A 23,650-nucleotide genomic window follows, 5' to 3' on the forward strand; every position below is an offset into this window, starting at 1 on the left:
TCCGCCGCCCCCACCCCCCACCCCGGCGCCCTGGAGAGCCACCCGGGGAACCCCGCGGACCGAGCCCCCGCTAGCCCCAGACGAGCTCCCGGCGCTGGGCTGGCTGCGGCTCGACAGGTTGCCGGGGCTGCTGGGGAGATGCCGGAGCGCCGCGGCGGAGGCTGCTGCAGTTCCTGCCGCTTTGGAGGTGGCGGCTTGTGCTGCTGTGGCTCTCGCTGCGGCTGGCTCTGCTCTCGCTGCTGCTGCCGCTGCTGCTGCTGCCGCCGCCGCCGCCGCGGCTGCGAGGAGCGCTGGTGCCACTGCGCTGCGGTTGCTGTGGCTCTCGCTGAGGCTCCCGCCGGGCACGATCCCTCCCGGCTCGCGGCGCGGATTTGGTTGCCTCCTGCCGCCCGGGGGCCACCCTCATCTTGGGGCCCTGCGCTAAGTTGCCGCCATCTTCGTCCGGGAGAAGCACTTTTTTGGGGGGGAGCGCACGGCCCTTTGCGTCATCTCCTCCTGCGCCGCCAGCCTGGCGCATTGGCAGCGGCGGCGGCGGCGGCGCGGCGTGCTCTGCTTTCTCTCGACTGGGGAGGGGGGCCGGAGGAGGAGAAGAGAGAGGAGGGAAGGGGAGAGGTTGGGGGAATTGCCTGCCACGCTGTGGCTCATTCTCGCCGCTTTTAGGATCCCCACCGCTGACGTTCTGGCTCGAGGGGGAAATCTCTACTCTCCTCCCTCGCCCTTCAAGGAAGATGAATGGATCAGGGGATCCTCAGGGGTGAGTGCCCTCGGCGTGCGTCTTGCCGATGTAAGTAAGGGTCGGTTGCTGAAGACCCTGTCTGGACCTACGCGCCCCTTTCTCGTCCACTCTTCCCACGTCCAAAGCTCGAACCTGCGGCGCGTCTCGCGACCGCCTCACATACAGGCAGCCGCCAGTTCATCCCGAGCCACTTCGTGGTGCAGAAGGCACGCAGTTGCCTATAACTTTCTCTTCTTGTGTTTGCTTTTTTTGAAAATAGAAAAAGCAGGCGCGGAACTCTGAGCAGAGCCCTGTTGAGGGGAGAGAAGGGGAAAGCGCTAAATCTCGTTTTCCCGAAAATCAGCCTTCTCGCGTTATTCCCCAGTTCAGGATTTGATTGAACGGAGTTTTTTTTCCCAGCTCTAAAGCAAACCTTTTGAATTAACTGCATTTGACCATAATGATTGTGTGATGTTATGCGCTATACGTACTTGGGCAGTAACACTTGGAGTAATACAGGTTTTGCCTTCCTCGCTGAACTTGACCACAGGGACATGCTTTCCAGTTCTGAAGCTTATTATTCTACCCTTTCTAGGGAAAGGTTTGTTGTTTCAGGGGTTGGAGTTTTAGGACCAAGTGAGCCTATTTTGTTCTGGTGCACTCCTCATTAAACTGGCTAATTAGAGGGTGGGTGTGGTCTGGTTTTAGCACTTAAGACCTGTTCTTTCACTCTCCTTGAAGAAAAACTGCTGGAGATGGGTCTGTGGGGAGGGAGGATCGTGCAGCACTTAATGGCTGCCCACCATCCAGATACCTCCAAGGCTATTCACACTAATATTCAGTGCACTTCTGGTATTAGTGCAGCAACTCTCCATCTCCATTCTATTTTGATGGCCCACATTCAAGAACAGCTACAGCACCACCAAAAGGATGTGTGGTAGAATAATCTGGCATTAGGCCACATCCCAGTCTGATGCCCATGTACACAAAGCAAATGCCAGCAAATGTGATAGGATGCGCTTCTGAAAGGGAGTCCATAAGATTGCAGCATCAATTGTGCCAGTGTTATAATACAAGTTAAAGGTTAGACTTTCAAATGAAAATATAGTTTTGTCCTACTCAATCCTTAGGTATCTTACTGATTGAGAAACAGATGCAATGTTTTTATGGATATCTGGTATTATGAGGTAGGGTAATCTTTTTAATAATACAGAAACTGATGGTCAAAAATATTTAGCTATCTAAACATAATACAGTAATGAACTTTTATTTTATTGTATCTCGTTAGTCCTGTCAGGCCCAGCCCAAGAACAACAGTGAAACAGTCCCATAAGCGAAGTCCCTTTTTTGCTTACACCTTATAGACAGAATCTTGCCAAACTAAATCTATCCTACTGCAACTAGTGGATATACCCTGGGAGGTTCTAGGGAGTGGCTATCCTGAATCTCTTCTCTTCTTACGCTCCCCCTGGGGACTGTGTTGTCTCTTGTCTCCTTTCCCCTGCTGGAATGCAGCCCCTCCTTCCTGATAGCCTCAATCACCCTCCTCTGCATAGATACATTCCATCACAAGTCCTTTAAAGATTAAAGTGGAAGAGATGTGATCTTTTCTTTCAAAGAATGTTGGCCTCAAACCTGGATCCATTTCATATGCTAAATTATGCTACTGAGTATTTTTTTTTCCCCACAGAAGCTACACAAATACGTTGACCTAGTCTTATTTCAGTCCCAGTGTATCCCTTCTATGCTTTGTTATTAAGTTATTGCCTAGCAGATGGGAAGCATAATACATTAATGAAGTTCCATATGTCATAGAAGTTGTGCATAAATTTTTATTTTGATAGACTAATGGAGCTGTGGAGAGATTCATTTTATTATTACAAGAGAAATCACAAGATAACTCATATGAATCACATTATATGTTTGAATTTGGCCATTTCAGTATTAAGGTTAATAAAACTTGCAGGATGTGTTAAATTATACACATCAACTCCATGGTTTCTTGCAGCATTTCTGTACAGGAATGCTTAAGGATGCCATGCATGTTTATAGTAAGACTGACTTTCTTATGGGTATTGGAACTACAGAAAACAGGAAACAATAGTTTCAAGGTTAGGTCCTATCAAATTTTATTTTTGAGTTATTTGTCCATTTCAGAGAATGCTTACAGGCTTAAATAGGTGCACCCATATCAAAGTGCAATTACACTGATAGTTGCCTTGTAAATCTGACAGGAAACAAATATAGTGGCATTTTCAGGCTTGGGTTCAAATGCACTCATCACGTGGATTAAGCCTTCTGAAAATGAATTATTATTTTCCTTCTGCTTTCTCCATTGTGTTTAGTACCATCTCCTCGTTGCAGTTGCAGGATGGATTTTGTTTCTTTGTCTGCAAATAGAACTTCCATCTGCAACAGAGAATGGCATTGTAAAAGCACCTGTGTTTCATTCCGGAAATGTACATGGTGTGTATGTGTGGGCCTGGAGGAAATACAGGAATCAGCCCCAGCTCCAGGCTTCTCCAGGCATAATGGTAGAGGAACAGGTTGGGTACAGTTTTGTCATACCAGGTAATATGCCCCTATGGTGAACAGGTGAAGCACTTCCATTTTACTTCCTTTTATTCCTTTTTGGGGTGAAGGGAAAATATTTGTTTTAGAACACAAGACTGAGAGGAGGGGCAAGACGTTCAGCAACTGGTCCCTGATTGACTGAAACGTGTTAGCTAACCTCCTGGCCAGAAAAGCACATTCTGATTGGCTTCTAGTTTTTGATGAGCACTGGAGACTTACAGAACAGAAGTGCCTGCAACATCCTGTTTGAATAGGCCACTCAAGGTGTGCTTCATTTCAATTCTAAAATTACAAGACTTGGGTGATAGAATAACTGGAAGTACTTATCTGGAAGTACTTTCAGATAAGTAACAGATACTAGATGCATTTTCCAGTTTGGCCCAAACAAGCTGTGACATAAGAGACCTGTATTTAGTGTTCATTTCCACTATGAGTTATTTTTAATTGAAATGCAGTTAAACGAAGTGTAGGAGGTGATTCATCTCTTCCCCGTGGGCCACTTCTTTTATTCAAATAATCTCCAAGGGTTTTTTTTTATTCTGTTTAGGGACAGAGGTCCCATATTTGCCAACAAATATGTAAGCAGATGCGGGGGAGCCCAGAAAGAAGTACTGGTGCGTGCACTCACAACTTAACTACAACTTAAACATAACTGCACTATTCATATATTTTTATATACTGGATATATACTCCATGCACATCCAACAAATCTAGAGAGCTGCACTACTTAGATTTGCATCATTGTATTTCAGAAATGAAGACTAAGTCTACTCTGCGCTGTTTTAAAGAATACAGGACTGCAGTGGAGGCTACCTTGCAGAATCTGTACAAGACAAGGTTGCTTTAATAGGCTGTTAGCAGGTGGTATATTCTTGTTCCTGTGTGTTCCAAAGCACCTCTTCCAAATCTAACCTATTATTTAAACTACCAGTTCAATATAGGAATCCTCACTGCAGAAATCCAAATTAAAGCTTCCTAGACAAGCATCCAGCTTCTGCCTGAAGCCATTCAATGACCACTACCTCTTTGGATAATTAATTTCTCTATCTAATTGTTCTTGCCTTCAGGATGATTTTGTAACATCCAACCAGAATCTGCTTCCCTGTAATTTAAGACCACTTTCCACATTCTGTACTATGGGCGACTAGGAAACACATTTCTGTGGGAAGTTTTTATTGGCCATTGTCAAAATGCTGGTAGTTGTATAACTGCTACGATCCAGTTCAGCAGCTCTCATGCTGTCATTATTGCTTTGATTTGCAGATACAAAAATGAAAAATAATATGAATGCATAGGATAGGGCTTACAAACTCTCAATCTGAATACATTTCACCAGGAAAAAAATAGGTGATCATTAGTCAAATGTCTATATGTGATATATACAGTGACCTTTAATAGCAGCTTGTAATTTATAACACAAGGAATATTTCTTACAGTATAAATTGTGTTACATTTTCCTTATTTATTTTGGAAACAAGCTATGATTGTTCAAGTGACATTTAGTAAAACAAAAAAATGATATAACTCTTAAAATATTATATTTTTCTCTTCTTCTGGTCCAGAACTGTACATCAGGCAAAACTCTTTGTTGCTAAAGCATTTCATCTCCTGTAAATATTTGCAAAGTCCCAATGCTCTTCTCCTCAGCAAATTTGGTCTACGGAGGCTTTCTCTGATTCTGGACTGCAGCAGGCAAGCAGATTCTGCTACATTGGGATCGCTGCAGTTCTGGTATCTAGTGCCCCCTAGCGTTAGCCTGGGAGTCTAAAGTAATCAATATATGGGGGCTGGGTAGGAGAGAGATTTTGATTCACATAATGGGGAAATAAAGTAGATTATTACACTGTAAATTAAACAGTGTAATATGTATAAAGTTATTGTCCAATTCTGTCCTGTTCACTGTGTTTTGTGTCAGATATCATTTCTGCATTACAGTTTAGTTGTGCAAACAGGAAACACCATGATGGTAACTTCTTTAACCCCCCCCCCCAGTAAAAAAAACTTCTTTAACCACCCCAGTATTCTCTTGTTTGTATTAAATGGGACAGTATTAACTATTCTCTCCTAAGATTTTCCAGTGCTTCTGCAAACTTGTTTTTTCCTGAACCTGCAACAAAACTTTGCAGTATGAAGTGGTCCAGCCAGCCAAGGTTCTAACTTGTCACTTATGTCATTGTCTGAGATACTCCATTTTCATTTTCTCTCCCTTCAATCGTATTTCCCCCTCATCCTTTCAATAGACAGCATTTTGTGACCACAATATATCCATTCAGCCTTCACTGAAATGCTTTGGATCACCCTGTTAATTATTTATAAATGTTAAAATACTTCTGCAAACCTTGCTTTCTTTTGTTTCTTCAGTTCTTAACTAATCAACAGCAACTTGCACAAGGTACCGCAGTGAATTTCAGACCTGATCAGTATGATGCAGACACATTGACAGTTGGAGAAGCCCTTGTTCAAAATGCAGATGGATGCCCTTTTCAAAATGAAACAGCACTTACATTAAAAGCAAAGGTCTGATGTTTGAGAATACACATGACAATGATTTTGTTCTTCATAAGGATCAGAGTGCTTACTTCTGGCTCTGCTTGATATACCTGCCATATTTGCACCTTGTAAGGCTATTCCTTCATTATTTCATCTTTGGTAGCCTCTCAGTTAGGCTTAATTTCTAAACTGTAGTAATAAGGGCACATAAAAGATATTTCTGAAGACAGTTTGGAGACTACAACAGTGCCAGAATGTCATGGCTAGAGCCATAAATAGATTTTGGATGAATGGAGGATATCACCCATGTCTTCAAACTACACTGATTATCAGCTATTTTCTGTGCACAGTTTATAGTACTAGTCTTGACCTTTCAAAACTCTGTAAGATTTGGACCCTGCATATCTGACACTGCATTTCTCATATATTTGATTTGGAGATTCATTATTACAAAATTGTTTTTTGTTTTGTTTTTTTGCTGGTGTCTCTTGTTGAAAACAAGTACTCATAGACATTTTGAGAACTTTCCTATAAACACTGTGTGATGTGATAAATAAAACATAACTCAGATGTCCCTATTTCTAAATAGATAGATATAACAAGTTAACAAGAGGTCTAGTTAGTCCAGAATTCTGTTCCACAACACTAAACCAGTTGTTTGAGAGAAGCTTAGAATAGAATTTGAATGTAACTACACTTTTCCATGGAGGTTTTATAAAAACTGGTATTGAATGACTGTTGATTGCAATTGATTCCATTACTGCAGTAACGCTATCACTAAAATAGCCTTGAGTTTGTTTAATTATCTTAAAACCTCCAAATTTGCTGGCCTTTGCCAAATCCTTTGGTAACAAAATATTAGTAGCAAGAAAAACAAGAATCTTGCATCTTCAAGGCTAACAAATGTATGATAGTGATCTTAATTTTCCTAACATTCAGGCCTATCCTATAGATTTTTTCTGAGTTGCTCTTCAGCATTAGGAAAGGGTAGACAAATAAGGTATAAAGAAAGTTCTGCCACCCATACATTATGATTTACAGCGAGGAGAAAGAGATGGTATTTTAGACAGCAACTCAGAGAAAGCATTGTGTAAATGTCACAACTCTATGATAGCTTAGTAGTATTCCATTGGCTAAATAGGGAGGCAGACGTGCAGTGTAACCTGACTTCCTGATTCTTTGTAGGGCTAAAGAACCTGTGATTGTTCATGTATTGGAATCCAAGTACCATCAACTCCAGCCAAAGCTAATGATCATTTTGATAGAACTTATAATCTGGAAATATTCTTAGCTTCTGGTTCACTATTCATGGTTTACAATTCCAATTCAAAGCTTACTAACTTGGAAATAATGGTTAGGGCAATTACTAAGGCACAATCTTAAGCGTACATAACATGGGAAAACTTCTGTTAGTTGGATTAATTTCTAAATATACATACAAAGCTACATGATAAGGAAGTAAATACTACATTATCTCTCAACTTTTGGCATATTGCATTTCTAGGAATGTATTTCTTCTTTTTTCAGTCTAACATCTCCAATTATTAAATAATAGAGAACTTCATATATTAAATGTACTTATAACTCCGTGCTCTACAAGGATTGATAAAACAGGAATTCCTTCAAATTTTTCTCCATGGTGAGTCACTTCAACAGATATTTTAAACTGGTGTCCATGATCTACTTCACTGTAATATAATTCAGCCATGGAGTGTTTTCAGCAGGGAACAATTATTTGGGTGGCATTTCGTTGCTCATAGTGCACAGTATGTCAGATCTGAAAAGATTTTTCATTAGTGCAAAAATGAATAGAACAGTAGATGTAGTGTGCTTCAGTGCAGCATTGTCTCATTTTGATAGATCTGTGCTTCTTTATTGGGAATAGGCACCATTTCAAGTTTCTAAATCTCCCCCTTTTAAAAAAAAAAATCTTATAATTACACTGGGAGGATAAAGATGGAAAATATTTAAATGTCATGCTTTCTGCTTAGAAATTATATATTAATGCAAGACCTTAGTTTAAAAATTCTAGTTTGTGCATGGCTTTTGAAAATGGTTTATAATTCAAGCAGTGTCAAATAGATTTGAAGTTATTGGCCATATATTCTTAAGTAACTTTCTGGAGTTTTATATTAATAGGGACATTTTCTATACTACTTCAGCACCATCTCATTTTTTCATATTTGCATTTATTTAGTATTGCAAATTCTGTTTGCATTACTGATATTTTTTGCACATATTCTGCTCATAGGAAGGATGTCTATCATCTCTCTAAACTAATCCTAACTTATGGACATGGAAACTCTAAAACCTAAATGCTTGCTTCATAGCAGAAGCCTGTCTAATAGCCAAATCCAAAATAGAGAGATGAAAATTAAGATGAAAAATGATATTGTATGTTCAGATACATACTGAACATGTCTTCCGCTGCTCTTTTGTGAAACATCCTTTTCCTATAAAATTAGGGTCTCATAAAGTTGATGGTTGCTCCAGGTTTTCTTTACAATTGCTTGAATTTTACCCACAGATACTACTAAAGAGTAAATCAGAGCAGAATGGCCATAGGAGGCTCCCACTTTCATATGTGCAGCTTTTTCCAGTAGAATAGAAGCATTATCTCCCTCCCTAATGCTCAGCAAATCCAGAGGTTTAAATTAACTCTTTCTAAACTAAATGATGATATAATGATGTAGCCATCTCAACAATGAAAATTAATTACCAAATATTAACATGAACGTCTTACAGAGTTTCAGGTTATCAGGGCCACTTCCAATGCAAAGGTCCTTCTTCCCAAAGACAACAACTCTGAGTGACCTATATACTCGTGTGGCATGCTGGTGAAATCTGAAATGAAAATATATACACACACATACGCATACATCAAAGGGGGGCAATGCAGAGCATTGTATCAGTTTATTCAGATCAACATGATTGAAATCCTATTCATAATTATCTGGAAGTAATCTCTAACCATTTCTCATTTTCTGACATTCTAATCATGCTATTCTCTTAGGGTTTTAATGCACTTTGATGGATCTCAACATAATAATCCATTATTGAATGGTCAGTTCTATTTATTTGACCCAGGGTACTATTTAATGAATCCTCTAAACAAAGATCAGATTGCAGTGACTATGTTGCACATGCATCATCACTGTGAGATGTCATGCCAGAGATTTATTGCTGTAGTTATTGACAGTTGTACCCCCAGTTAAATGGTGTTGACTAATACTTAACTATATCAGAACGTCAGAAGGCAGAATTTCACCTTCTTCCTTAGTTATTTTTAGGCAGGATGTAAAGATCAGGATGAACATACAATTACTGAATACCCATTCAATAGTATTATCACGATGCAGTAAGTTGTCTCTATAGCTCTCCTGTGCCTATTCTGTTCTTTGATCGTCTCTTTCTCTTTATTGATTGAAAATGAGTCCACGTCCTTTCAAAGACATGAGTATAAAAATGTGCCAGCAAATAGCAGCCAAATACTTGGGCTATTTTCTAGTGCTTTTAATTGCTTATACTAATCATAACAAGGCAGATCCTTGAAGCCTAAGAAGCATCAGCAATGCATGGATGGAGGCTTATCTAGCTTGCATATCCTCCCAAGGAATTAGAATATACTATGTGAGCCACACAGCCAACTTAATAATGAGATCATTTCTACTGAACAACAAAAATTTTGCATGGTGGATGGGCCCGTATCTCATTTGATACGATGGCTTTCTATAAAAGCACTTCTGTGGAACTATTGAGCATATAGCTGTATCCCGAAATATTACAGAAAGGTTAGTTTTCAACTTATACATGACATGCTTTAAAAAAAAAAAAATTGGATGCTCCATCCTTGCATCTTCACTGCTTTTGTGCATGTTAAGCAATACATACATTAAATACTCTTTTTTCATAATCCCTTCATTATTCAGTGCCATTTTAGTTCTATAGCTGTCTCCATTAAAAAATATGCATTGTAAGTCAGGCTTTCTATAATGAATTAGCATAAGGAATGTTACCAAAGAAAAAATTACTAGGGTTCTTATTTCAGGATCAAAAGAGCCCTTAAATAATTTGGACCTTGGTACGCTTCTATTTTTGAATTCTTACTAATGGTTTCTCATAGCTGACAAAAGCAACTACATTTCTATCACGCTTCCTAGAAATTTCAGTTTGGGTTTCTATTTCAGGGAGGGGCAATGTGTGCCCAGATATTGAAGTAAACTTCCATTAGCCCAGCCAACATGAGTACTGCAAGGAATGCCAAGTGACACATATCAGCAACAACTAGGTGGCCTCCTGTTACTCATCCTTGCTATACAACAATTAAGGTATAGAACAAAGTACAATATCAATTTATAAATACCGGGGGGGGGGACCACACACCATTGTTTTGTCCTGAATGTTCTGGTCATCGATTCCAGGGCTGAGGATTTTAGAAGTTGTAGAACCCTACATCTAGAACATCTAGAAACCCTAAGCTCTTCATCCCTATTCTGCATAATGCTAAACTTAGAGAGCTTCACAGAATATTACAGCAATAACAGAAATGACTGGAGAATGCTCTTTTGGAATAACTAGAGATGCACAAGATGGGAGTTACAATATAGATCCTATGCTGCCCAGAAACAGAATTTTGTATGCCTATTTGCATGTTCAATCTGCCATCAGGAAAAGCTTCAGCATGGTACTGGTTCCAAATTATATACTCCAGACATAACAAAGAGGTATCATATGTGGATACCTTTTAAAATGCAGAGTCTGACTAGAGCACTGCTCTCTAGTATTCCATACAATACTTTCTTTGGGTCAGACTCTTAGTCCTACTGCATCTAAGGCTATAACCAACCTAGAGTTCTGTAACTGAAACAATTACAAAATCAAAATGTCTCCAGCAAACATAGACATAACTACCACTGTGATTCTTCATAATCAATGTATTGTCCTTTAGAGTGTGCTGTTGGAATTACAGTGCAGAGCACAGTGAAGGAACCTCCTCTGCTTGGCTGGGCCTAAATGCTGCCCCTCGATCTCACAAAGAAAGATCAGAGCAAGCAAAGGAGAAGCCAGCTTGGCCCATCTCTTAGAAGCTTTGCTTCCTATCACAAAAAAGCATGCTTCCAGTTGCAAATTGTCTTGGGATTGGAGAACACAGAAGACATAATTCTGCCATTATGTGGCTGTTGACTTGTGTGTTTTTATGTGTGAATTCAAGCACATGGGGCAGAATGTTTCATTACTATTTACTTAATTACCTTGGCAGCCACTGAAGTGAAACGGACAGTACGTACCTCCAAAATAAAATAAAAAGGTGAGCCACAAGCAAGGGAAAAGTACTGTGATGTTTAGCTGGGGTCTTTTGCTTCTCCACGCTTGTTTGTCAAGGTTCTTAGACTTTTCTAGAGATCTGCTCCATTTAGGTATGTCTCATGGTTATTCATTCAAATCAAAGAGTAGAACTATAATCTAGAACACAAGATTCTGAATCCCCTAGATCCTATCCTTTCCTTTTCCTTTCTTTTCCTTTCCTTTTCATCACAGTTACTGTAGATGGCTTGCTTCTATGTTGTTGTCATCTCTTAATAAGGTATTTTCCTGCATCATTTCATTAATGCTGGATGTACTGTAAACTCATTTTTATTTTCAAATCAGCACTCCTTAAAAGCAAGGTTTGTGTTTCTTTTATATTCTTTTATATTAGCATTCACTTCATGCGGTCTCCCCTCCTCTCACCTGACTGGAAGGATAGCTTACACCCATTCACCATGGCAACTGAAGGATCTAGCAACAGATTTAGGATTGGAAAGGGAAAATATCCCAGTTCTAAAATTGGTTTTGTTTTCAGAACAACACACTGTGAAGAACGAGAAAGATTTCCCTCTGAGTCGGAATCACCATGAATAGATGAGTAGACAGGATGGATTGATGGCACACCTGCATGAGACTAATATGTTAAAGCTAAAGGCTGTTATCCACGAAGTGTGGCATGCCTACTTCCCTCAGATATTAACTAGATATGGTTGCCTGTGGTTGAAAAAGACTTGGGTTTAGACTGTACAATGCCTTAGATAGGAGGCACAAATAATTCATGAAATTCTATATACAGTATCCAAGCTGACTTTGATCTTTAATGTCTTCTGTGGCTTTAGGACAAATATTGGAAGCTGCCTAATTCCATTATCTGGCCTTCTTTAGGTGTCCCCACTGTATGTCAGCTGTTAGACCTGTCTTCTCAGTGGTAGCACCCCAATTATAGAATTTTGTCCTGTTAATACTCTGCCTCTGTTCTACTGGCATTTCAGCATCAGACAAAATGTTTTGATTTTTCCAACCTTTTAATCCTTTATGTGCTTGTTATTTCTTTATGCTGCTTGTATTTTACTGCCCTAATAGTTCTAGTTTTACAGCAATTAATAGTAAGCTTGACTAAATTATATTTTTAGTGAATTTTAACTACCATGAGAGCTCTTAAAAAGGCAATAAGAAAATACACACAAATACTTATATAAAATAAAGCAGTTTTCCCCACCTTAGCACTCTCCAGGTGTTAGGACTGTTAAAATTTAAAGCTAGCAATGGCTGTTTGGGGTTGAGAATTCTTGAAATAGGTGTCCCAGTACATCTACAGGAATAAATATAAAGAAAGAGAAGTTACATTTAGCAGAGCTGATATGTTGATGATGGTTCTGTATGATCATCGTATGTCCTAAAGAAGATTACATCATTGGCCCTCACTGCATGACTACAAATATAGTCTGGACCAGTACACTCAACAGTAGCTCACTTTCTGAAATGTATTTTGAGGATTGCAGTGTAAGGTTGCAATCCAAACTACTGTACTAAGAAAGGTAGTACTAGAGAGCCATTTTTTTCAGTGAAACAATAGAAAGATGTATTTGTCAAAGTAGGTTAAATTTTATGATTGTCCAGGCTCAGAAGTCTACTTGTTGGGATTCCCATAATTTTATTTTAGATGTCCTTCATGATTTTTTAAGAGCTGCTTTCCAACAGAGTGTTATACACGTCAGTACCAGTTGACCTTGTCTGGGTTTGGAAGTTAAGAAGAAATGGGCTTGGTTGAAATATGCCTGGATAGGAGACCACCATGGCACCCCAGCCAGTGAGTAAACTGGGAAGTTGAAAAAATATCCCAGAAGAAGGCAGTGGCACATCTTCCCCTAGCAAACCACTGTGGTACTGCTACCAAGCAAACTGTCCAGCTGTGTCTGTATGGTCACCAGGAGTCAAGCCTGATTCAAGGGCATTTTTACCTTTTACCTGTCTCTGTCAGTTTGGAACTACTGAGTATAATGGAACACTTCCAAGTAAGAATATACAAAATTTCAGTCTTCATCATTGGTTCTATGTAATTGCTTAAGGCTTATTTATTTATTTTATTGTTGGGTGCTGAACTTGGAGGACATCACCTGGGGCAATAGATTTGGCTGTCTCTTGGTCTGTTGATTCCTTCCGGATGACATGGGCCTTAAGTCCCATGATCTTCTCCTTAGGGCCATAAAGAAAATATGCTCTTATAGTACAACTGTATAGTTGTAAACAAGATTTTATACTGAAAATAACAATATTTATTTATAGCTCTGCAAAACACTCCAGCAAATCCAATAATTCTTTATCTCATTACAAAAATAACCTCTTATGTCAACCTCAATATATTGCAGCATCACTTTTATTTTTTCCCCATGTACATGTTTCAGTCTAATATCCTCTTATATTTCAAGGGCTTCACCATTTACCTTCACTTTTCTGTGCTCTTCCTAAAAGCACAGCCTTTCTTCTAACTTGAAGCTATCTAGCAACAATTAACATATGGAAAATAGAGTGAATAGATTCATACGTTACTATAGTCCTTCTAATTATGCACTGTACTTGTACATAAATCATAATAAGAAACTCCAAGTTTTTTCTCTGATGTATAAATTAGCATGCCTTTAGTTTTGGGTGAGGCTTGGGGGGGCGGGTGCAAGTTACCATCTGGAGTCAGAGCTTAAGAACTATTTCCCAAATGATACTTTAGAAACGTGCAGTGAATTTATCCTGTGTGTTTGTGTGTGTTAAACTGAAAAAAAACAACCAAACCCCAGCCCTCAAAAATAATTCATATTTAAAATAAGTATCAGGCTTTGTGGAAAGTTTATATTGTGCTAGAACTAACCTTTCATTAGACAAAAGGGGTTCAGCAACAGAAAACAGAGAAAACAATAAATGCATTAAAATCCAATAAATAGTTTTCAGAATAATGTGATCAGTAACATGTTACACTATAATGAGTACTCATCAGATTCCACTGCAGTGTTACCTCCATTGTTACTCATACATGCAACCTGAGGTTAAATCGATTTGAAATTTAAAAGCAAGTTTCTCGGCTTAGGCAGATTCATTATAATGCATTAATACATTAGTTTATTAATATATTAAAATATTAGACTGGAAAGTTAGGCATCATGAGAAGACAATATCCTCACACAGTAAACACAATATTTGGTTTAAATATGAGTAATCCTACATCATCAGAAATTTGTGATTCAGTCTATGCAACAGCCCTGATTGTAAACATAATTTTCAGGATATAGCTGTGGAATAGCTATTGTTATTTTTCCTGCTGCTGATTAACAGTTGACTCCCATTGAACAGCACCATTGATATCTGTTAGCTGACTAACAGTTCAGTCCCAAGTAAGTATTGGATTACAATTTAAGGGTCTTAAAAACCATGTCATTCTATAGATACAAGACTTTTCAGCCACAGCTCTGAAAAATATATTATTTATTTTTATCTTGTATAAAAAACCTTCTACTGTGGATGGTCTTTTAGCCCCAATCTTTACGTTGTTGCCTCTCCTCTTCACCTAAGTAATCCAGAAGCATATCTATGACAGCTGAAACTTCCTGCACCTTTCCAAGTGGCAGTTATTCCCAACAAATATTGTCAAAATAAAGAGCCTGAAGTCCTACAGCATATTGCTTTGCTTTTCCAAGATATTGTACAAGACACATCATGAATTTCTCAATAACAGACTTTTGAGGAACAGGGATAAGATAGGCAAACAGTCTGAACTCATAGGGGAGGATATGGAGGGGAAGTTTTTAGCTGAAAGCAAAAGTGATAGGCCAGCCAAAAGTACATTACATATTGCTTCTTTTTTTCTTTGGCAAGGAGGAGAAGCAGGAAAAGGCAAAGAGCACACTAGTGTGAGATTCAGAAGACAGGGTAGCTCTTTCCCTTCCCAGATCCCAGGACAAGATGTGCACCTGGAATGGAACTCTTCACACGCAGCCATCAACATTATTAGAACATAACTTAAAAGGCCTTGGGTGAAAATAGCATTTATTTCTGTATGAAGAAAGATTGAAATGGGTCACTCTCACTGAAAATCTCAAACTCCACCATTTACCTTTGAATTTGCTCTAAAATGTGGATGATCCTCAAGAACTAAGTCTGTGCCTGATCCTGTTGTATGTAGCTATCTTCATCCTCTGTTTAGAGATGGGGAATGAACTATAGAATACCAAAGCATACACGGAGCAGGATATATGGTGGTTAAAAAACAGTTTCAGATGGCTTATCAGTGCACCTCTGTTGAATACAATTTTGCTGATGTTACTTAAGATACAGTTTGCATCAAATTAAAATTAAGGCATATAGAAGATTTTGCTTTTAAGAAAGTTATTTTTCCAAGAGAGCTTGCATTAAGCTCATTACTTTCTCTTAATTTATAAATCATTATCTGATTAAGAGCCTTCGGTTCTACATAGTACTTTCATTAAAAAGAGTACCATAATATAATTTAAATGGCAGACATAATCAGCATTGCTGGCTTGTATTTGGATATTTCTTGTTATTAATACATTCTAGTGCATTTATTACAATTTTGCTATTATTCTTCATTTTCCTCTTGGGAATGTAACCTATTCAGTCTGTATATCATACAGATATACCGAAAGAATCAAAGTATATCTGGGGTACACTTCCTTAAATGTTCAGCTAATATTCTGGTTAAAAAATTATAATCAACATTCAGTAAGGAAATTGGTCTAAGACTGAAGGTTCTACAGATCATTCCCTTCTTTGTGAATCAAAGTTACATATGCTTGTATATAAAATATTTTTATATTGCTTCTTATTAAAAAGAAAGCTCAAAGTGGTTTACAATAAAAATCAACAAGCCACAGGATACTCTCCCCATGCAATTTTCCCTCTGCAGCTGAAATGGAAAGAGCAGTGCTGGTACGAGCAACTAGGCATCTATGCACCTTGCATGGGAGGCTGGCCGTGCATAACTTGTGTACACTAATGTATTTCTGAAACATAAACATTTATATTGGAAAAGATTGCATAAAGTAACTCCAGATAATTAGTCAGAACTAGGTTCCTTTATTATAGTTTATCAAGCCAAAAATTAGGCTTGATTGGATTGGGGAAAACACCGTTTTGCAATCTTACAAACCACGTAGGTTTTTATTCAACTGTTGTAGATGTACTGTAAATAGCTTCTAATCAAGGCTCTACATTGGTTCTCAGTGCTGGTAAATTCAAAGTGGTTCAAAAGAGAACACCTTCCCAATATATAATATATTTGAAGTTTTTTTTAAAAAAATCATCAGCTAAGGTTTGATTAGCATTTATCCGTATTCTAAAAAAACATTAACATTGTAAGTTAGGGTAGACAACTTGACTTCATACCATGTGAAATGTACAAATTATGTTCAGCTTTTATTTTATGCTCATCTTGAAAATTAGGCTCCAGTTTTGCACAGTTTGCCTTGTTTTTCTAGCTGGACTGGAGAAGGATGTGAACAAACAAAAATTCAGTATGCACAACTTTTCCAGTTACTTCATAATTAAGTCCCTGTTGGATTTGAATCTTTTGCATCTCCAAGCAATAGCATTTCTCCAAAATTCTACCTATATAATGAATGTCCAGAGAGAAATTTAATAGGGCCACAATCTATCCACTGCATTCTGGGTACTATTTCTCCAGGAAAAATAACCAAGGTACCATTTCTCCAATCATTTTAATACAGCCCTAGATAAAGAGTTTCCCTCTCCAAGGACAGATTCTTGATTTCAGAATTACTACCTGACTATTGCTGCAATGTTTTGACCACACAATATTCCTCTGGAAAGGGAACGTCAGATCTAAATAAGTCAGGCAATAGAGGATTTTCACCACAAATAACAAAGTGCATAATTGTCAACTGATGTATATTAATTCCTGCCAAACATCTCTAATTTTTCTTAAGAAAAAAATCAGCTTTTGAAGGATCTGTTTTAAACTGTCAGCCATTTTCCAACGTATTTGCTCCAAATCTGAGAAAATAGTAGCACTGCTCACAATTCAGAGGCCTTCAATAGTTTAGATTACACAAGGAATGGAATGTTCGGGAACTAATTTAATAAAAAAAAATTACTTTATCTCAAATATCTGACACAAGGTATATGGCCTAAGCAGACTGGGAGGGAGGAGGTAGGGAGGTAGGTTCTTTTCATTTTTGTTTCTGTGTGTACTTATTGTTATACCTCACCCAGAGTCCTGCAGGGTTGAATAGGTTATAAATACTGTTGAATAAATAAATAAACCACTATTAAGGAACATTGATTACAACTGCAGAAATATATTTGGAAGGGGAAGTACTCCTGTACCATTCTGCAGTCTCTGCTATTAGACAGCCTGGAGTATCTGCAAGTCCTGTTGCTACCAGAAAATACAGCCAAAAGTATAGCAAAAGTAATAATTGCAAAAATGCAACCCTGCTAAATAACTTTATCAGACATATGTGTTTAAGTGATTCAACTCTCAATTCATTTGTATAGTAAAACATTACTGATGCAAGTTGCAGACATTATTTTTTTATTATGCACAATATTGCCTTAGGCATAATCATAGAATGGGTATTCCTGTGATATGTGAGAGAAGAAAAATGTGCTTTTAAGAAGATGCTCTTCATCAGCAATTTTCAAGTACTTGTGTTAAAAATAGTATGCAAAATAATCAAATCTGCTGACAGTTAAGTAGGCACATGTTTTAGCCAATTAGAACTATTCATTATGCAGACTGATTAAATATTGCAGTCTAGCAAACTATCAGCAAGCATGCATTTCAGATATTTTAATTCGTAAAAAAAGAAATCTAGAGATGGGAAAATTCTGATAAATAATGCCTACTTTAGATTATATGTATCCAGTTGTTTAGTTATAGGACTTTACATATACAACTGGTTTTCTTTAACTTCATTCCCAACAACAAGGAGTAGAAAGAAGTTGCAGTCCCTGTTTGCAAATTAGTTTGTTCCCCTTTCAGGTTTTTCTCCATAATAATGAGAACTAAACATTTGCTGAATTCCAAATGAATCTTACAACCCAGTTCTTCAGTGTAAAAAGTTTAAGGTTAGTTTCTAAAATAGCACTGAAAAAGGGGAGCAATCTAGTAATTGACTGTGATATGGCATTCATTATACTCATGAGTTGCAGAGATTATAACACAGATACAAAAATTAGACAAACAGCAAGGCAAATTAAAATATATCCTGGTTAATAAAAATATGGGATAGATAAGTAAATAATATATCCTATATCTTACTGCATTTGTAACCTCAGGAATGCATTATGAATAATGTATGCATCAGAAGACGGCAGGATAAATAACAGAGGTAGAAGTAGAGCACAATGGGAGAAAGGTGAGGATCAAAGATAGTGGGGCATGGATCAAAGGATGGGCTGAAGGAAGAAAAGGAAGCAGTATGGAATGGATCAGAGTGACCAAACATGGATCGTGGATGGGGACGACAGTGAAGATTTTATCTTACAGTATTTGGTCATTCAAGTACAAGGCTGACGAGGAGTTCTACAATATGTGAGTACTGAAATGTAATATCCAGGAATCTAAAAATTCAAATCTATCTAAATCCATGGAAGTCCAAAAAAAAAAAAGTTATCTTAAGTAATCATAAAGCACTGAATATAAAGTTTCCAAAGAAGGCAGCTCCTAGCGATGGCAGACATTTTTAAAAATATTCAAAATGAGGAAAATCCAGGGCTGGAAATGGTAGCCCTTCCACATTAACCACCATCAGCGATATTTACAGGGAATGTTTTCAACCTCTTTTTAAAATATAGTTAAGTGGAATTGCAATGGGAAAATCTCCCTGATTTGATTGGGCATTTAATTCTCTAAAACTCAAAGGCACAATCCTGTAGGCTCATACAGCCAAATGAAATCCTCGGTGGCTATTAAGCTAAATGATTCATGCAGAGCCGGTGATCTGATTTGCAAAGGAAGATCCACAATTAGGCAACTCTCCAGCTTTGTTGCTATCTTCTTTCACAGCTACAGGAAAGTCACTTAGCTTGGAACAGGAACGTCTTTCCCCATCTCATAAACCCAAAGTAGCCGTTCCTATTTATACTACTTTTTTTTAACCATAAAGTAAAAAATGGCATTATAAAAAACAGTAAATGGCTTTTGCTGTTGATGATGTCAATACCAGCAATCTACAAATTTAAAGCACTGGCAATTTTGTTATAGGGTTGAGATTGGTTGTAAGAAGTGAACTGGCATGGCTAGAAGTAGAGTGTAGGGCAGATGAGACAGCTGTCAAAATTCCATGCAGATACCCTCATCCTCCAAAACTGAGAAAGAGATGGCAAAAAAGTCTATTACCATGTAAAGTTGAGAGAAAAAGACACAGGGTTTGAATCCTAGAGCTAACATACAAAGAGGACTGGGTTCCTAGATTAATCAGTAGCTGATTTTCATTGCTACAATAACTTCTTTTACATCTACAGTAGGAGAAATTTACCTATCTGAACCACACTGAACCTTCTGCTGTTTGATATTGTTGTGCCCAGGTTGACGCTCTGATCGTGGTCAACAGGAATCTCCACAGGATCCAACTTCATAAATCTTAACTCTAAAAGAGAGGTGAACAATGTGTAGCTTTTTAAGGTCTCAAACGTATCCCCACAGCTTGAGGTGTGGGTCCCAGAACTCTTGTTAAAGATAAGATGAATTATAATTTTAATGTAACAAAAGCGGGAAAATGATTAATTTCATGGGCTGTAATCATCTTACCATGGGCTGTAATTAATTAAATTTAAATTTGGGAAGTTATTATTGTGGTGCCACCCACTTTTTGAAATGCAATCCTCAACATGCATATGAAAGGCAACCAAGAAAGAAGGAAGGAAGCCAGCAAACACACCCTAGTCTAAAAATGTCTGAAAACTGAGCTATTTGTATGGGATACTACCATGGAATACTATCTCTTAGAATCTAACAAAGGACAATTGCCATTATAGATTCTACTAGAATTATGATCATCCTATGCACAGACTTTATATATGTATAATTAAGTATTATATCACTATCTTCTAATGATTTATTTTTAGAAATCTGAACCCTGAATAAGTGTTGTCTAAAGCTTTAAAAGGTATCCTCAGGAGCTCTTCATTTAAGTGAGGAGCTATCACTGATATTAAGAATGAAAGCAGTCAAATTTAATTCATTTTTTTATATTTGATTCAGTCTTGGAACTAGGAAAATTATTTCCCACACTGCTCATTGCTCTGGGTAAAAGACATGCAAATAAAAACAGGTGCAGAAAAAGAAAAATTATAAGTACAGGAGCAATCGTAAATGTCAGTGCAAACTTTTTACAGTAATAGGAAGACATTTCTGAATGGATAACTCAATCTCAGAACAAAACTGAGACAAAATCAAGTCTAATATCCATTCTGTACACAGCTATTAATCAGTCTTCTTTATGTATATTTGCTGCCTCAGAAGAATAAAATTTTCCACTCCTGCATTTTCAGGGTTTTTTCTTTTTGCAGATTTATGACCAGAGATGAACACTAGCAGATATTGCTCTGCTATTTCATATTTCTTAGGTCCCATTTTTGTTTCTTTCCTCTCTATCTTCCAGTTTCTTCACCCTCAACTCTAATTACCATGCCTTTCTGTTCAGCCTCTTAATTATGCATATTCCACTACCAAACTACAGGATTATATCTGATATGTCAATTTGGTCTTATGGAACTTTAATGAAATGCCCACTAACTCTTTAAAAATATATTTTAAATTATTCTTCCTACAAAATTGAGAGAAATGGTGTAACCACACGAAAAAATGGAAGGTCTGTCTAGCATGCCAACCATTTATATAAGTCTGATAGTATTTCCATAGGGAATACATACAAGATACATTTGTTGCTTTTACCATATATTTTTACAGGGAACAATGTGTTATAGTGGGTTAGTTGGACTAAAAGCAGGGAGACTCCAGTTCTAATCCACCCTCAGCCATGGAAGCTCACTGTGTGCCTTTGGGCCAATCATTGTCTCTCAGCCCAACCTACCTCACAAGGTTGTTGTGGGGAAAAATAGGAGGGGGCACTATACCGTATACTCACTTTGCGCTCCTGTACAAAAGGCAAGATAAAAATCTAATTTATAAATAATTTGTGAAAATGCTTTAAAAAATATGAAACTATGAAAAAAAAAGTTCTTACCCACAATACTTATTTAAAAATGCAGGTTAACAGCAGTCTGAAGATTTCGCTTTAGGACATTTTGTTAAAGACACTTTGGTTATAACCATAGAGGTATTTACCTAGGATAACATAACCCAAAATAAACTGTTCTGTTGAACATTTTCCTTTTTTTGATACTTCAGTCACTGCAAATTATCAGAGGCTGGCCCAACCAGCTTAGCTCAGCACTCTGCAGTGGCCAGCTAACTCATCCCTAAGGCTGGGTTCTACCTGTGGGATAATTCCCAAGGCATCATCAGCCTCCATATCTTTATCTCCCAAATCTGGGCAACCTAGACTGTGTGGTATGCAAATTCCTTGATAACTGAGGAAAGCGTATACATTTGCATGAACTCTCAGTATGCGCCATGCAAAAGACACCAAAGCAGCCTTTAAGAGGTCTTCTTTCTCAACCATTTATTTATTTATTTATTAAATTTATATGCCGCCCATCTCCCCCAAAGAACCATCCTCTCCATCCAAGAAAGTATGATCTTTCTCATGTTCTCTCTATACAAAGGAACCATTAATGTATATAGCTCTCCAAAGCTTGCTGGGGAAGAAAAAGCTAGGACAGTGTATTTTATGGTTTGCCTTCCAAGCTGTGCCCTCAGTTACTGGCAAATACTATATGTATAGCTCCTTTTATATCTTAATAGCTACAGAGTTACTTTGGGGGAAATAATTCAAAGTCTGGGGCTGTTTAGTGATTCAAAGGGGGCAGAAGTAAAAGTGCCTACAATCCAGGCAAACCATGCTGACCGAGCACTGTTGCAACTCTAGATGACCAAGTAGGTGAAGAAGTTGAGAGGGGTAGCAAGCAGGTACATACACCTGATCTGGGATGGGTTGCCATGGCAAAAAATGTCGCATAAATGCAACTGCAAAAGTCTCATCGTGGTGGCAGCATCAAGGCTTTGCCTAATTCTGATACAAGGCCATGGAAGGCTTCAGTCATCCTTCGTTCTGGATCGCTAAAGAAAGGCAGCGGCGAATTCATATCCAAGATCTTTCAAGCAGATCTAGATTCATAGCAAGGGCTTTTTAAGAGGCCCAGAAGACTCATCCTCCCTTTCTTCTCACTGCATGCTACCTGGTTTCATTTTTTGCTCTATTGTTTTGTGTTCCTTGAAGGCACAGTATGCTGATATAGTATATATGAATATACAGTATACTGATATAGTGTTAGGGGTGTGCTGATTGGCTACCATCTGAACTGATAGACTCTCCCAGGCTTGCGGGAGGGAGAGGAAGCTCAAAGAATGCAGAGACTGCTACTTTGGGCAGAGATGGTGCTGTTGCAATGTGCTTATGCCATCTTTTGGCCATAGATCACTGTTGGTCAGCTACAAATTTTCTAACTGCCAGACTTCCAGTCTTAAAGAGAGCCTTCGTGACAACATTTCTGCCCCACATTCCTGTTAAAGCCAGGTCTTACTAGCCCTGAGCAAGAATGCCCTCCAATATTCTTTGCCACCATTGCACATTCTGTGGGACACAGTAGGCCAGTGTTTCTCAATCTTGGCAACTTTATGCTGGCTGGGGAATTCTGTGAGTTGAAGTCCACCCCTCTTAAAGTTGCCACGATTGAGAAACACTACAATAGGCAATTCCCTTCCAGGAAGTCCGATCTCTGTTACTGACCATATTGTTCTTCAGAATACTTAGTAAAAGTTCTCTGCACCACACATGAAAATAAGGCAGTATAGTTGGGTTTGACAGAGATCGTCAAAAGCTAAGTATCGCAAGGCCATTCTTTTTTTTCTTTTTCTTTTTTTTTTTTTTGGTCTAGATCAGGGTTTCTCAACCTTGGCTACTGTAAGCTGTGTGGACTTCAACTCCCAGAATTTAGCATGCTGGCTGGGGAATTCTGGGAATTGAAGTCCACACAGTTTAAAGTTCCCAAGGTTGAGAAACACTGCTCTAGAGATATGCTGAGTAGGTTGTAGCATCCTGAAATAACATAGCAACAGATAGGCCCTAGCCACCCCTCCTCGTTAAATCATAAGCAGAATGACCAATTTGCTTCAATGCTGAGGAAATGGTTTCAGCTGTTCATAAAACACAGTAACAGTCTAGCTGAATAATAGACCAAACCATCAGAAATGCTGTTTTCAGAATTAATCATTCTGCAGTCAAAAGGCACTGCATTTTCTCTGATATTTCCAGATTTCTTATCACATAAAAATTAAGGTTGTCCTGTAAAACAATATAAACATTTCTCTAAGCAATGCCAGATATACCTCTTCACACACCACTTAATTAACTTTAAAAATTTACTACCATGACATGCATTAAGCTTTTAAGCTTACTTTTTTAATTAATG

The 23,650-nt window shown here is 38.1% G+C and overlaps 2 long non-coding RNA genes across 2 annotated transcripts in view; one reads left to right on the plus strand and one right to left on the minus strand.

Moving 5' to 3' along the window:
- Nucleotides 1-604: 604 nt before the first annotated feature.
- Nucleotides 605-23,650, plus strand: part of LOC148216436 (uncharacterized) — a 58,235-nt gene continuing 35,189 nt past the window's right edge. The window contains exon 1 of the long non-coding RNA XR_015795395.1: nucleotides 605-784. This is a non-coding gene — a long non-coding RNA (uncharacterized LOC148216436). The remainder of the gene's footprint in view (nucleotides 785-23,650) is intronic.
- Nucleotides 2,514-23,650, minus strand: part of LOC148216437 (uncharacterized) — a 57,296-nt gene continuing 36,159 nt past the window's right edge. Inside the window, exons 2-4 of the long non-coding RNA XR_015795394.1 lie at nucleotides 12,306-12,398; nucleotides 8,523-8,623; nucleotides 2,514-3,124 (exon numbers count right to left, since the gene is read on the minus strand). This is a non-coding gene — a long non-coding RNA (uncharacterized LOC148216437). The remainder of the gene's footprint in view (nucleotides 3,125-8,522; nucleotides 8,624-12,305; nucleotides 12,399-23,650) is intronic.

This window comes from Python bivittatus, unplaced genomic scaffold (assembly GCF_059951505.1).
Source record: "Python bivittatus isolate LINGU-HERP-01145 unplaced genomic scaffold, Pbiv_v1 ctg000060_np1212, whole genome shotgun sequence".
Classification (NCBI taxonomy): Eukaryota; Metazoa; Chordata; class Lepidosauria; order Squamata; family Pythonidae; genus Python; species Python bivittatus.